A 16859-nucleotide genomic window follows, 5' to 3' on the forward strand; every position below is an offset into this window, starting at 1 on the left:
TTTTAAGTATAGAGGGCTTTGTGGTTTATGCAGGCCGTTTTGAAATTGCTTCTCACTTCGATTAGTGCCAAGCTGAGTTTCTTAAGTGTGGGAGTGATGTGATCATATTGGCTCCCCCTAGAGAGAAGTCTGGCCTCTGAGTTGAGTTTGGATTTCATTGGGATAAGGTGGAATTTAGGGGTAGAAGTGATCGTTGTTTTACTGTAGTCCAGTTTTGAGAGGAATAAGGGTTTTAGGTCTACAATGGGGATGAAGGGTTTGATTGTTTTAAGGTGTTTGAACGTGTAGAAGGCACTTTTAGCTGAGGTATTAATATTGTCTTTCATGTTCAAGTTTTTGTCAAGTGTAATCCCTAATGACTTAAAAGAGTTGGAGATAGATAGTTTACAGTGTATTGAAATGATGTTGTCTAATTATTTGTGACTAGGATAGGACTTTACTTTTGGCTAGAGGAGGAGGAGTTCAGTTTGGGTTAAACGTTAGGTGGTTGCAGTGGTATAGCTAGGCCTTAGGCCGCCCGTGGCGGCACCTGCGTTTGCCGCTTGTGGCTGATCAAAGAGCGAGGGGACGGTTCATGCCTCCGCACCGGCCGTGGGTAAGAGGGAGGGAGCTGTCAATTCTAGCGGCTGCAACGGCCGGCGGTAAGAGTGAGGGGAGGGAGGGCCAACTGCCACCCACAAAACTCGTGCTGCCAGGGGCGTTCCACCCCCACTGACCCCCCCAGCTACACCACTAGGTGGTTGTTGGTCAAGCAGGATTGTACCATGTAGAGAGTGTCACTGATGTCTTTCGGTGACAAACAAGATTTTAATGTAGAGTTGGGTGCCACCTGCATGGAGATGATAGGCGATTGTAGCTTGTTTCAGGATTACTGCAGGGGGTTCCATATAGAGATTCAACAAGACAAGGGACAGGATTGATCCTTTGGGGACACCTTGCGTGACTGATACTGCTGGTGAGGTGGAATTGTTTAGCTTGATTAGGTGAGATTGTTGGTTCAGGTATGAGACAAACCTCTTAAGGACAGTACTGTTAAAACCACAATGCTGTGTGAGGGTGTTTAGGAGAGTATTGTGGTTGACTGTATCTAAGTCTACAAAGAGGTCCAGGAGGATTAAGAGGCAGGCCTGACCATTGTCTAGAGTTCTGTGTATGTAATCAGTGATGAACAGGTTTGCAGTCTCCGTATTGCAGCCTTTCCTGAATCCAGATTGGAAGATGTCATGTAGGGAGAATTATTCGATGTGATTTTTGAGTTGTGAGAGCACACATTTTTGTTTTGGCAGGAAGAGCTGGTAAATTATAGGTCTGTCATTGTTTAGATCGTTCAGGTCAGCATCTGGCTTTTTGATTGGGGGGGTGACTTGGCCGAGTTGGAGGGAGACTGGCCTAGTGGGAGGTAATGATTTTAGTCCATGTTGGGAAAATGACATGTCTGAGATGTTGATCAAGCGGAGAGGGATGAAGGTCAGAGAGGTGCGGTGACAACTTCATACTTGCAAGTATTTTAATGATTACATCATCAGTGATATTTTCTGAACTTTTATTTTATCTTGCTACAGCAATCACCCAAGGGCTAGAAGAGAGCTAGCCTCCTGCAGGCGTCTCAGGCACATCAGACTCCACCACCAGCCTCCTGTTTCCTCCCAGTGAGGATTTCTATCGGCAGGTGAGGCTCCTGTGAGTTCCAGGGCCTCTAGTTCTACTACAGAGAAAAGAGTGCTGAAAATCGTCGCTAACACCCGTTTGCGATCCGCCGCAGCTGAAGTGCGTACGAAAAATCATTGCGCTGCTGCCGCTGAGGGCTCGCTACCGGAAATCATCGCATCGCACGTTTGCGGGCTGCCAAAGGCTCGCTAACCCGAGGATCATCGCATCGCACGTTAGTGGGCTGCCAACTGCTCGCTAACAAAAAGATTATCGCATCGCATGTTTGCGGTCCTCCAAGTGCTCGCTAACTAAAGATCATTGCATCGAGTTCATCGCTTCACGACATCGCAGCGCAGACGCCAGACGTCTACCATTTTCATCGCATCGCACCCAGTTCGCTCCCTCGCGGAGCGCCATTTCTTTTCATCGCAACAAGATCGCACCCGCAACAGGTTCGGCGCTTCATCCTCCCTTGCGGCAAGGATTTCAACGCATCTCCGGCTTAGCGTGGAGAAGTTTGTCGCTTTGTCCCACACGCTTCTGCAGATCAGCGCATCATCCTCCCTTGTGGCAAGGATTCAACGCATCGCTGGTATCGCGTGAGGAAAATCATCGCTACAGCTCCTTAGCGACCTTTTGGTTGTTTTGCTACAGAATCCAGGTACTTTGTAAGTAAAAGGGTCGCAGAGACCACTGCTTTGAACTGAACTCCTCTTTGCACACTTTGAACTATTTTTGCAGCCTTTCAAGAGTAACCCTATTTTGCTAGTATTGTGGCTTTTTACTGTTATTAGTCTTGTGTTAAGTCTATATATAAAGATACTTATTTTTATAACTCCTTGTGTGGTGTCCCTTTGTAGTGTTCTTCACTGTGTTACTGTGTATGGTCATAAATGCTTCACACACTGCCTCTGATATAAGCCTAGCTGCTCGTGCTACGTTACCACAGGGTTGAGCAGGTGTTATCAAAGGGTGTAGCCCGCTTACTCTGACTTAGGAAGAAGGGTCCCTAATTGGACAGTGGCCAGCCATTGCCAACTAGAGACCCCCATTTCTAGCACTTGTTTTCTGACCGTCCTCTTCATTCCGATGTCTGTGACGATATCTGAAAGGTACGAGAGGGACGTGTATCATTATCTTGATATCTGTCAAGTTTTCTCAAATGATCGATATTCCTGAGGTTGTACCATCTTTCAGAGGGCTCCTTCTGTGGAGGAGACCTGCCTCGGGAATGAGAACGCCTCTCTTTAGAATTCTGTTTGCTATTTTCCCACTTCTTTTTAGAAGAGGTAGGAGTGTTTTTAGGAAAGACCTTATCAGGACTTTCAGACAGTTGTGGTTTTACGGGTTTCCCTCCCAGACTGTCTCTGCCTAATTCCTCATAGGAATTTTCAATTATTCTGGCTAGTTCTTGAGGTTGTTCTGTTACATTAAATTCCCTTAGTTTCTGGCAGATCACCACTGATGCTGCTTCTCCTTTAATATTAGATAATATTATTGCTGACATCTGGTCGAAATTTTTAAGTAACTTCATACCTAAATTCATAGCAGGCTCTGCCCCGTATTCGTTTTGTATCTGTTTCAGGACATCAGGTATTACCGCCATTGACGGAACACCATGTGTTTTTGTGTAGATAGCAGCAAAGACTGTGCCCCAAGAGTTGCAGTCTTCCAGATGTGGTGTGATCCCCATTGGTAAACAAATTGTTAAAATTCAGTTTTTTTTCAAATGGGTAGTATTAGGAAATACTGCTTTGATTTGAGTAATTTTTTGAGCTAACCAGAATAGAATTTGTTCGCGTTTTGCGGGTAATTTACCCATGACTGAGTGTAAAGTCTGTGGAGTAATTTTTAACGTATTTACCTGATGAGGTGCTGGATTTTGAATTGTTAATGGTTGTTGAACTGTGAAAGTCCGCATGACATATTGAACCAATTGTCTATAAATCTTGATTAACTCATTGAGTTGAGCAAGTAAATCTACGTCTGACATAGTTTCAATGTCAGGATGAGGTGTATAGCCGGCTAAAATCAGCCATTTTGCTCCTGGTCTACCTAGTGGACCGAGCCTGGTAATGTGATTGTAATGTTTTAGGGCGCCTTTAAACCAGAGCTCATGCTCCTGGTATGTGAGTGGAATTTCAATATCCTCAAAAGGAATATATTCCTCAGGTGGTTCATCTTCTTTGTAGAAGTGAAACACATGTGTTACTGGATTTGATTCTGGGAATACTATCCATGAATAGAATACCCCTGTCTGGTGAGATTCATGTGCCTCTATCACGAAAACTGCTCTACCACCTCTTGGTGTCAGACCATGTTTTATAAGTTTTAGAGTGATGGCTCTCCTTAAATTTGGTGGGATGTGTATAACACCCACCTCGTCTTCATTAAGACCTGTAAGGTCAGCCGCAGCTTGACCGTTGTTGACGATAAGATCGTCGTTCTCCGACATTGTTTAATGAAAGTTGCAGAGCAAGTTTCAAGGAAACAAAGATAAGGTGCACAATATTTTGGAACACTGTATCCTTCAACGTTGAACAAAACTAAACAATACATAGGACTTTCGTCCTACTCAGCTATGGCGGATATTATCCCTACCCACTCCAGACGTCTTATGGAGTTTTATGAGTAGAGGGTCTCTAAGAAAAGTACGACAGAGTTACTTCAGTATCTAGTGGTAAATTAGTGCCTTACCAAACCACTGGGTGCCATGTAGTGTAGTTCCTATATCCCTCATAGGCTCTGCGCATTGGAATAACATACACTATAGATTTGACATAGGACTTAGGTCAGTATGTCTCTATCGAGTATATTAAACTTAATTACTTGTATGTGCCAGCTAACTCAGAGGTCACTAGAAACTTCTCGAATATACAAGAAGGGATTAGTCTCTGACAACTGCATAAACATGACAACTTTGTTTCCTTTTAGAATCAGCACGGTCTCAGAATCGTGGAAACAATAGATAACAGTTTCACTCAGTCAATCGTGCATGCTTCGTTTCTACAGAGTTGCCCAGAAATAGAGAGACAGGTGTTTCAATAAAAGGGTTTATAGAACAGTCTTATTTCTCATGCAAGAGATATGAATTGCTACAATCGTAAGACACGCTGCAAAGTACAATATGTACGAGGTTAGCAGTAAGATAAAATAATACTGCAATAGCATGGTTTGTAGCTATGACATATATTAATCAAAATACATACATAAATAACATAAGCTAAAATGTGATACTCATCTGATGGTTCTAAATTGTTCTACCCGAGTGTACCTAACCTAAGTGCAGTACGAGGTTTGAAGTAGGTGCCATTTCTAAAGTATAGCTAGCTATATTTAAGTTTAGCCAAGAGTTGACAAAACTTTCTCTAAGTTCTAGTCAGCTCCATACCTTAGAATGAGAGAGGTTGGAATCTCTTTTCTGGACTCGATAGTCTAACTCCCCGCAAGGGAAGTCAGAGAGCACTGGAGCTGGATTCTCTTCGAGGAGGATGGCAGCGTCAGGTCAGTGCATCAGGCTGGAACTCGATCTCCTTCCGAACTTGTCGTGTCGAACCACGTAGTCTGGGTTGGATCGAATCCTCCGGGAACCGCAACTTGCCAGGACATGTGCTGGTATATTTATACCTTGAAGGTGTCTAGGAATGCTAGTATTGACGTAAAAGTTGGGCAGAGGAACGTCATGAATGAACCCCTAAGGAATAGATGTTCATGCATACTTAATGAGTTCTTGGAGAAATAAATATTCAAGCTGAGGGGAATTCCTAAAGGCTAAGGGTCTGGTTTTCCAAGAATTCATTGTGACATGGATGGACGGATGTAGGTGGCCTTGCCTGTATTTGGTTTGTAGGGACAATGTCTAAATAAGGGCCGAATTTCCATGTCCAAATAGGGGCAATGTGAATCGTACCTATATAAAGGCATAAATCGGGAAACCTCTATACGGAATCTAAATCTGCACACAACAGGTTCAGGGGCTTCCGGCCCCTGCTCTGGCGTGAAACTGGACAAAGGAAATGGGTGTAGCCACCCCTCTTTCCAAACCCTCCCATAGGTGGGTCCCCAGAGCTAGTCCAACCCCTTCCTTAGGTATAAGTAAGGAACCTTTGTAACCAGAACTCTAGATATCCCTGGATGAACCTCTGAAGCTGAATCCTGGAACATCGACGCTCTACTCAAGACTAGAGGACTGAAGAAATCTCCCTTGGGGTCAAGGAGTGACTCCCCTGCTTGGCAGGCACCAACGAAGCATCTCCGAAGTTCCAGCCGGACTCCGAAGTATTTGCAGCCCAGGAAGAGGATTTCCAGACATCTCAGAGGCCAACCCAAGTCTCCAGCAAAGCTGAGACCCGCAACCCTTGTGAGTAGTGTGGAACCGGAACTCCTGGTCACTGTGCACTTTTGCAAGTGCATTGACTTCTCGACGTCACCTGAAGTCGTGTTTTGGCTGACTTGTAGCCCCCACCTCGAGCACAGAATCCACTGAAGATTGTTGGCCTAGTCACCCCGAGTGACTCATGGGCCACCATTTTGTATTTTGTCTTGAGGTCCCTTTGCAATCCCTGGTCCGTCAACTGGTGGGTCCCTGAGGGGGTAACTTTGAATTTTCTTGGGCTTCCCTGGTTGCTCCAGATGGGCCCCGACTTTCTACCAAGTGGTGAGTCCCACAGACCTTGCTGGTCTGCACTGAAGCATCTTTCTTATTTCTGCATGGGCTGCTGTTGCCAAGGCTTGTTGTGTCCAATCTGGGCACCGACACTGCAGCACTCGACATCCTTTGTGGGACAGCTTGAATCAAGCTTCTGGTCATCCTTGACCCCTCCTGGTCCTCGTGGCTGAAGAGTCAAGCTTCACCTTCTTCACCTGAAATCACCCGACATCGGTAGGCATCTGCCTATCGCCTTCCTGGTCACTGGCTAGTGACCCAGACTCTGTCCCCTCTGCTTTCAGGTTCTTCTCATCTTCAATCCAGGCTTGGATCTCTTCGGACACTTCACATCTTCTCGGCAGCAGGACTTCTTCGACAGCTCCCACTGAAATCAATGACTCGACCCGACACCATTTGACACCTATGCCCCCGGGCTTCCCTGGGTGAGGTAGCATGAGTACTCCGGTGCTCCCGTGGGTGTTGACCCTAGAACTTCCTAAGTCCCAAAGGGTTTGTTCCTGACTCACTTCTAAGTGTCCCTAATCTTTAAAAATCTAACTGCGACTTTCCCCATAGAAGCTAACGGGAGCTCGAGGCTGTGTTCACACACTGCACAAGGCCCCGTGGGTCCCCTGTGTCACTACCTTGGGTGATTCCTTGGGGTCCCAGCGATTCTACAGGCTCTAGGCCTTGTATCTAGTTAAGTCGTGGTTTTTATACCAGTATTTTAGTATATGGTTTGGCTCACCCCTAGGGCCTGACGTGTATATGTACTATTTTACTGTAATATTTGAAGTGTAACTTATGTGTTTTGTCCTCTAGTCTCATAAAGAGACTAGGAGGGTGTGCTTAGTAATAAATACATATATTTTATATATATACCTGGTGTGGATATATTTCATTTAGGCACTCAAGAGATTATAGACTGGTAAAACAAGCTGCTTTACATTCCTTCAAGACTTAGCCTGAAGGCTGCTCTCCATAGCTACCACTAGGATAGCTTTCAATAAAGGTTGTCTTTAACCTATAACCAATGAGGGGTTGTTTGGACTGGTACAGGGTGCCCACTATAATTAGTGGACAGAATATACCAGGCCAACTTCTCACATTCAGCATCATCAGCACGAGCCTGGAGGGAGTTGATATGTTGTCGCATCTGGCCTATTTGTTCGTCATTAGTGTTTATTTGCAGCACCACTTTTTCCAAAGTTTGCTCCACAGATTTCTATGGTCGTCTTTAAGGAAATTGAGATCTACAGAGATTGTGCCCAACCGGTTTTCGAGTGCCGTTCTGGAATCCCGGATTTCTTTTAATATCACATCGAACTTATCCTCTGGATGATTGGACAGAGCTCCTTCTTCAGAGTAGTGGGAGCAGCCTGAGGAATGTTCAGAGTGTGGCGAGAGTGATGCAGTCCTCCTAGATCTGGAGGAGGAGGATTTTGGCTTTCTTCTGCCCATCATTAGTGGCGTATTGGCTGCAGGTGGGCCACTCCCGTAATTTGGACCTAATCCAGGTGACCCCCGATGCATGAGCCAGTTGATAGTATACGTCGCGATAAAACTGTAGGAGCAGCAGCACACCTCCTACAGGGTGCCGAGGTAGAGGGTCCAGCCTAAGTGCAACCATTGAGAAACAAGTCAATCTACTGTGGTACATCATGTCTATGGTCTCCGGCAAGAGCGGGGAAGGCCTCCGCAAAGGACAGGTCCAGCGGCTGCCAATAGAAGAACCGCTCCAATGCAGCATCCACACACTTGTAGCTGATAGTAGAAGGGGGAACGCACTGACTTGTAAGCATAGGCTCGACCAGTGTGGACTGACAGGTCACTTAGAGCAGCCGCAGGAGCCTCCACAGGACCGCCCCGGGATCCGCCGCCCATCGCTGCTAGTCCCAATGTGAGCGGTTCAGGTGGAGCTGGATCTAGTCAGTAGTTGGTAATACCAAGTAATAATGGCAGACACTCAATCTTTGCGTCATTCCAAGAACTTTCTGGCCTGGCTATTAATGCTGCCAAGTCCTATGCCTATTTCTTCGATGACACTACGAGGAGCGGTCAGTTTGCGTTCGGCCCCTGGACCTTCCACATAGCGCCTGATACTTTTAAATATCTTGGAATACAGACCTACCGTGATGCCACGGATCTCCTAGATGGCAACTTAACATGTGCGATTACTGCTCTCAAATCTCAGATCCACTTCTGGGTCTTGCTGCCCCTATCGGTGGCTGGCCGGGTAGCCATCACTAAAATGGTGCTGCTGCCGAGGCTGCTTTATTACTTTACCAATCTTCCTATACTTGTACCCTCGAGAATTTTTAAAGTATTGAACTCTTTATTGATAGAGCTAGTCTGGGGCACAGGGCGCAGACATATTGGTCTGGCGAAATTACAATTAACCACGACACAAGGGGGGATGGGAGTACCAGATTTGCGCACATATTGCTACGCTAGCCAACTGCAGTGGCTGGCATATTGGCTTTCAGGACGTAATCTACAAGAACTGGATATGTCATCGCGGGATAGGGACAAAGGGGTCATCCACAAGCTCTTACTGCCTCAGGCCTTCTTACCGACATCGACACCCCACTTGCTTAAGATAGCCATTACTTACTGGAGGAGCACAGTGACGTACACTAGACGGACACCTCCGTATGCTCCCACTATTCCGCTACTAGGCATTCCCACAGGAACGGGACTGGTCACTACCCGTGCTTTACAGGCATGGGCTGATGCGGGCATTACCACAGTAGGAGAATTCTTTGCTGAAGGTGTATTAATGACACATGCCACATTTACACGCGTACATGGTGCACCCGATACACTGTTCCTATTACATGCACACATATCCAGATATATACGCACTACATGGTCACCAGAGGGTACTGAACCAACCACGAACACGCTTCTTACCATGCAATACCTAATGGGAAGTGGGGCACACCTGACAAAATGGTTGACTCACGGGATTCGGACTGAAACGGCGATTTCATTACGACCACTACGCGACAAATGGGAAGAGGCCGTGGGCCGTGCATTTACAGACAAGGAATGGGACACTGTACTGGGACACCCCAAAAAGGTGTCTCGTAACCCCAAATTTAAATTTGTTCAACTAATGTTACTCCACAGAGCTTATTTAACCCCACGCAGATTGTGTACTATGTTCTCGGGGCAAGTGATGCCTGCCCGCGCTGCTACGCGCCCAACGCGGGACTGATACACATGGTATGGGACTGCCCTAGACTGGGGCACTACTAGATGACAGAATGCAAAATACTGATGGATGTAGCCCCGGTGTGTCATAATGACACACTGGAATACTGCATACTGGGACTAGGGCCCCGCGAGAAGAAGGGTAATCCCGTTAGTCAATTTGCTAATCTTGCGCTCCTTCTAGCTAAGAAAAAATAAATAAAAGAAGTAATAATAGCAGAATAATACATTCAGCCCCGACTCTGGGGCCCCGCAGCTGCCGAAAAGCCACCGCAGCCACCCAGGAAGCACTGGTGAACATGGGGGTGGGGAGGGCGACAGGATCACCAGCACACAGGCCCTGTCCGCTCCACATGACACCAGAACTATTTCAAAAAGGGAGGTAGAGAGAGCAAATACACCGGCAATGGCTCAGTCACTTCTCCTGGATCTGTGCAGACACAAGAGCGGTGCGGGGAGGTGAAGGGGGCCCCCCAGTACTTTGTGCAGGAAGGAAAGTACAGTCACTTACTGGGGGGCCAGTCGGGGTGACGTAGAAAGGCAGCAGATGCAAGGCCTGGATCTGGGGCCGGCCACAGGTCAACAGCCAATTTCTGGGCTATGCAGCCCGGCAACAAGCGCAAGCGAGGCTGCCACCATGCAGGCCCCTCCTCCCGGCTAGGCCCAGCACCGCTCCAAAGTCTGCCACAGTCACCGCAGTGAGATGCCAATCCACACGGAGTCCCAGGTGCAACAGGAGCGTTGATCCTCGCAGGTCTTCACGAGGAGGAGCATCGCCTCGAACGTCCACAACAGCAACTTGCCAGGCAAAGGAGGCACCGCCGTTGGCAGCGGACAGGCCGCCCTCGCTGAGTGAGTACAGCCCTCCGGGCAGTTCAGGGCTATGCGGATATAGTCATCAGGGCCTCATGGGGTGGGGTATGGTCAACACTACCCTCCTCAGGGGGTAAAGCTGGCTAGCGATGTCTGTGACGAGTGGAGGGCCCAAATCCAGGGGCTCCAGTTGGGGAGCGAGCCAGTCACTTGTGCATGCAGTACCATAGTATGCAAAGGCAAGGCCGTGGTGTGCAGGCCTCACATCGCCACCAGTCCCAGTGGCGCATCAGAATCACGCATACCCTGTATCTGGGTCGACAATCCTCCCGGAGACTCGGGAGTGGCCATTATATATTACAATCAGGAACCAGCAGTAGTCTGGGTGCCTTTGAGTCATCGGATTCAGCAGGGAAGGACAGATGCTGAACGGATTAAGTGCCCCAGCCCGGAGCACATCGCTTAAGCGACCACCATCTTTCAGCTGCAAACCACGCCCCAATTTTTGTCCCTAGCTACCTACCCTTAGATGTACTAGAGTGAAGCATAGTCTTATTCCTTTTTTACAGAACACTCTTCAATCCCTTAGAAATAAATATACTTTCTTTACACTGTGAGTCAGGAAATGTCGCAGTGTCACGACTTCTGTTTCTATCTAAAGTCATCAAGTTGTCAAGTCTATGTGGAGAACATGTCACATCTGTTGAAGACTTGGGTGTCAGGTGAACTCCTAACCAGAAAACCCCAGATCTGATCCCTTAAACTCATGAAATGCTCTAGAGAACTTTAATGGTAGGTCCTGTTCTAGTACAACACATCTAAATATTACATACATCCACTGTGCTATGCCTTGTGAATTGAAGGATGGATAAGGTGCGCCAATTGAAGGTCACTACAGCTGCTTGTCCAGTCAGTGTGGTGTTTGTCTATGTTTATGTTGATTGGTTTGCCAAGTATAACACATGTAACAGAGCAGAGAGCTGTAGAAAGCATTATGAGAATTGTTCACCCGCACAAGGGTTAAAGGGGTCCAATACTTACACAGATTTGTTTATTTGGCATTTGTATTGTTTATACATTTACTTGCTATATGCAGTTCCCTGACTAAGCTGCCGATTATAATGTCCCCATAATACATGCGCCCATATGCAAATGGGAGGTGTTGTTCATCCCTTCACTCCGTGGCAGGTACCTTAAGGTGCCTGCCACAGTGTGTAGGGATCAACAGGGGGGTACCTTAGGTGCCCTCTCAGCCCATAACTGCACATAGCTGCACACTCAAGGGGCCCTGCTGGGGCCCCAAACACGCTTTCTGACATGGTTTCCATATCGAACAGGCCGGCATGGGAACCATGCTGGAAGCCATGCATCGTAATCCCATGGGCGAAAAGGCCCGCCCTTTGGGATTAAGAGCCGGTTTGGACTGGCCAATGGGCTCCTTAAGCCCATCGGAAGCCAGCTGGAATCACCGGCTGGTTTGAATTCTGACCGGCTGATACATAATCCGCCAGTTGGAACTGAAACCAATGATGGGGGTCAGAAAGCCTTTGGCCAGTGCTTTCCGACCTCCATCGCAATAGGCCCATAAGTATGTAGATTCAAATTGTATCTCTGTTGCCATGTTTCTGCGATGCTCTGATTGGCATGTTATGCTGCTTGTGGGAGTGAATCCTGTGAGGACATTTAAATCTGTAATGTTTCAGTGTTTACATCATGGCCTAAGACGGGGCTAACAACTTATGTGATTGTAGCTCACCGCTGTGTTCCGTTGTTTCCCCTCTTTGCTTGTTATGTCTTTTGTGTACCTATAAAAAATATGTAAAAAAAAAAAGAATTGTGCACACATTTTGTCGTTTTCCTGATACTGGCCTACTTTAGCCTATTGGTAATAAAACTTCACTAGTGTAACTTGATGTATCTCTCCCCTGCCACCCAGAAACTATTGAAGCAACATCGCTTGGTGTGCTCCCCTTGCTTGCATTGGCCACAACTTAATTCAATGCAATTGCTCTTTGCTGTTTTTAGAAATGCATCTAAGTTTTGTATTTAAAAGCAACCAAGAGACTATTCCAAGAAAAAAAAATGCTAAAACCAAAACGTCATAGCAGAAGGTGTTTTGCTCTAAATACGAACCCTGAAAGACTTTCTTAGTCGCTAACAAACTCCATTATGCAGTTGCATTCTAAAATATACAAATAAAGGTAATTTCAGTAAATGTACTTGATTCAAATGTTTAAGAATAATATGCCGATATTTAGACAATGAACCACAGCACTTACTAAAGACTCTATTTTTTCATTTTAAAATTAGAGTTGAAAATGTACAATTTAACCTTGTGGATCGGCCAAAGATGTGAAAAAACGCTGGACAAAAAAATAGCATATGGGCTAACGACGATTCATAAAGGGTACTTTGTCTTTCGTCAACATTTGGAAAAAAAGCTAAAACAAATATGGCATAAACGAAACTTCAAGATTCTCTGATGAGCTAGAAAATCCATAACTCACCTAAATATCTTTGAATTTTTATGCCATCACACTTGGCCTCTAGAGGTGACAAATTATTGTTTTTCTGTCGTTGCTACTAATTCTTTTCCAAAGCAGTCCTTTGTGATTACCGTTATTGTATGACTGATTAGTATGCTATTCTGATTTGTCAATCTGGAGGACACCACCAGACCAAACCTGCAGAGTCATTTAATATTCGTCCTACACCTGCAGTCACTGCTGTGCAAGGATTGAATATATCTGCAGTGGAAAGCTCTTGTGGCTTTTATCTCCAGATGTGGAACGATTCAGCTGTATTGTGACTGTGGACTGAAGTTATTGGACATCTGGTTCTTTGTGCATTTTGCACACTCATCCTTTTATGTCAAGTTTTGAAGTGATTAAGAGTTCACACAAGGATAGATTTGAATTTGATAAGCCTTTCTACTTTAATGAAGCCTGACATTACTGCAAATTTCCAAAAACTTCACACTGAACGGAACCCTTGTGTACTCACCACCCGGAACAGGAACCACCTTTAACAACCTCATCACCAACTTTGTTGCTCTGCTCACCATTGACTCCAGAGCCAATATTTACCTCACTGACATCAACTTTCACCTGGAAGACTGAAACAACTACTGTTCCACAGCTCTCCTGGAAACCCTGAGCAACATGGGCCTCACCCAGCTCACTTCAGAATCAACACACCGCAGGACACACACTGAACCCTATCTGCCACACAAGTGACAGCATCAAATACAACTCCACCACACCACTCACATGGACCAACCACCCCATCATCCACTTCCAAATCAACACCCCTCAAGTCAACACCCCACCAGGTTCAGCATTTCTAGCTGCAGCTGTGGCAAAATCACAGAAGGAGATTGGCTCAGCGTCCTCAGCAAGGATCAATCTTGCCCCACATACAACCTCAACATGGACATCAACAACTTCAACAACTGGATCAAGCACTGCGGGGACTACCCTGCAATCATAAAACCAAGCAAGCATACTAGATCAAACAGGCAGGTCAGCTGGTGCACAGAAGACCTCCGAGACAACAAACAACACTCCAAATAGCTAGAAAGGAAATGTAAAGCCAGCCGCAACATCACTGTCAAAACTACCTGCAAGGTTGCACTCAGATGCTTTCACCAGCAAATAAGAGACACCAAGAAAAAAAACATTAGTGAACTGCATTGAAGGAAACTCCAACAGCTGCAAAGAGATCTTATGGATCATCAAGGATTTCAACTCGTCCTCAGCCATCGTCAAAAACACTGCTGCATTCCAACAACTCTGCGGCAACCTATCCAACTTCTGCCACAGCAAAATCGCAAACATCTACAGTAGCTTTGCACACAAATCTAGCCTCAGAGAACGAAGATAACCTGCCCACCACAAACCAAGATGGCCACTTGACCAAATGAACAACCTTCACCAGAACCAACACAGCTGCAATCATGCAGACAATGCACCCAGGGGCATCAGCGGACCCGTGCTCCCACCACATCTACAACCTTAAAACATCAGCAATCAGCACCAACCTCACTCACATCATCAACACCTTCATCACCTCCACAACTTTCCCAAGTGAATGGAAACTTGCAGAAATCAATGCTCTCCATAAGAAACCCACAGCTGCCCGAATAAGCTTAGCAACCTTCGACCTACCTCCCTGATGCCCTATCCAGCCGAAGTTATTGGGAAGGCCATCAAAAAGCAACTCAGTATTATCATGAGACCTGACCATTGACTCCTGCACTGATGACATATAACTCACCATCTCCCTGATGGACAAGACAACCACCCCAAGATCCAACTTCACCAACTGCATAAACATGGTAGCAAACTGGATGAGAAACAACTGCCTGGAGCTCAACTCCGACAATACAGAATTACTGTTTTTTAGCAACAAGAGTTCCCCATGGGAAGCCACCTGGTGTCCGTCAGAACACCCAAACCCACATACCATGCAATTTTATTATTTATAAAGATTTATAAAGCGCACAGCTACCCAACAGGGTTTCCCGGCGCTAAAGCAGGACCAAAACATAAGCCACACATTGCAGAAGACCAGAGAGAAGTTAAACCTGATTAAAAAGAAAGGTCTTTAATTGTTTGTGGAAGGCTAGGAGCTAGTGATACGACCTAAGTTGTAGAGGAAGGACATTCGACAGTCTGGTTCCAAGATAGGCGAAAGAGCACCCTCTCATGTGGGCAAGACAGACTCAGGGAACAGAGAACAATGAAAGGCTAGCAGATCTTAGCTGTTGAGTGGGCACATAAGGTTTGACCAGACTTTGTATGTAAGGGAGCAATAAGCCATGTTTAGCCCTAAACATATAACATAAGGCTGTACAAAAACAAAGGACATTTGGGTTTATCGCACTGATGCAGCACCAATATGGAGAGTACTACCAACAATGTTTTGACATAGTAATCAGAATTGTGTGCAAATTCTGAAAACACCCTCTGTCCAAAGGTGCTACCTACAAAACGAAACAAACTATTTTTACTAGATCAGAATTGCACCACTCTTCCACACACATCCTAATTGTCCATAAATTCTCATCAAATCCAATAAGTGTAGGAGAGGCCACTCAATCCAATAGATGACTTTTATTGGAACAGCCATTTCATCCAGTATGATAGCCAGACAATCAGTAGAATAGGATTAAGGCAATATTAATGCAGTTCTTAGTTCCGCATATTGGTGGATTTTCAACATCCCATAGTAGGGGGGTCCTGCATGAAGGACAGTAACTGCATTAATATTGCCTTAATCCTATTCTACTGATTGTCTGGCTATCATACTGGATGAAATGGCTGTTCCTATGGGACTGGAATGAAACCACCCTTTTGTACTTTATTGAACATCAGTACAGTAACAGGAATAGCAAAGAATTATAATACCATTGGAAGACGTTTGATTACGCGGTATATGATTCCTTCATTTTTGAGAATCGTCACCAAGATCACATAGTTGCCCTGAAGAAGTCCTACCAGAATAGGACGAAACGCGTTGGCTGAAGGATTATTTGAATAATAAAAGTCATCTATTGGATTGAGTGGCCTCTCCTACACTTATTGGATTTGATGAGAATTTATGGACAATTAGGATGTGTGTGGAAGAGTGGTGCAATTCTGATCTAGTGAAAATATAACATAAGGCCTTAAACTCAACATGCCTGTTCACCCTGAGCCACTGGAGTTGCTGGAGAAAAGGTGAGGATGAGGCCTGGCGAGGAAGCCAAAAAAGAAGACGGGCCGCTGTGTTTTGTATAAGCTGTAGGCGATGGACGTATGATTTATCAGCACCTAAGTACAAAATGTTGCCATAATCAAGTCTGGATATTAAACCAGCGCCTGCATTACCATTCTTTCAGCGGCTGTAGGAATTACCCAAATGATTCTCTATAGCCACTTAAGGACGGCAAAACAGGTCACAGTGACCACGGACACCTGTGCTTTAAGGGAAAGATTGTTTTCGATAGTAAAGCCCAGATTCTTTACTTTCGGGACTGGAACAGGCAGCGGTCCCAGGGTATCGGGCAAATGGTTAATACCCCACAGTTCAAGCTTGTTTTCCAAAATGAGAACCTCAGTTTTTTCCCCTTTCAGCTTCAGGTTGTTTTTGTACATACACCGAGAAACCCTTCTCAGTCCAAGTTGGAGCAGGGAAGTGTCCTGATGATGTGCTGCCGAAAGAGAAAAGATGATCTGAGTGTCATCTGCATAAGAAAAGGAAGTCAGTCCTGACTTCTCCTGATATCAGCCAAAGGACGGACATAAAAATTGAAGAGAAAAGGGCTCAAAATTGAACCCTGGAGCACTCCAGAGGTTATGCTAATGGATCAGATTTAACAGTGTGTAAAAAGACTTGAAATAAGCGATCCCTTAAAAAAGAGATCAGCCACTCCAAGGCAACACCCGCCACACCTGAGGCTTTGAGGCGATCAACCAAGATAGAATGTGACACCGTATCAAATGCTGCACTCAAGTCCAGTAAAATAGGAGCCACATTACCACTGCAATCT

The sequence above is a fragment of the Triturus cristatus genome, chromosome 2_2 (genome assembly GCF_964204655.1).
Source record: "Triturus cristatus chromosome 2_2, aTriCri1.1, whole genome shotgun sequence".
In the NCBI taxonomy this organism is placed as follows: Eukaryota; Metazoa; Chordata; class Amphibia; order Caudata; family Salamandridae; genus Triturus; species Triturus cristatus.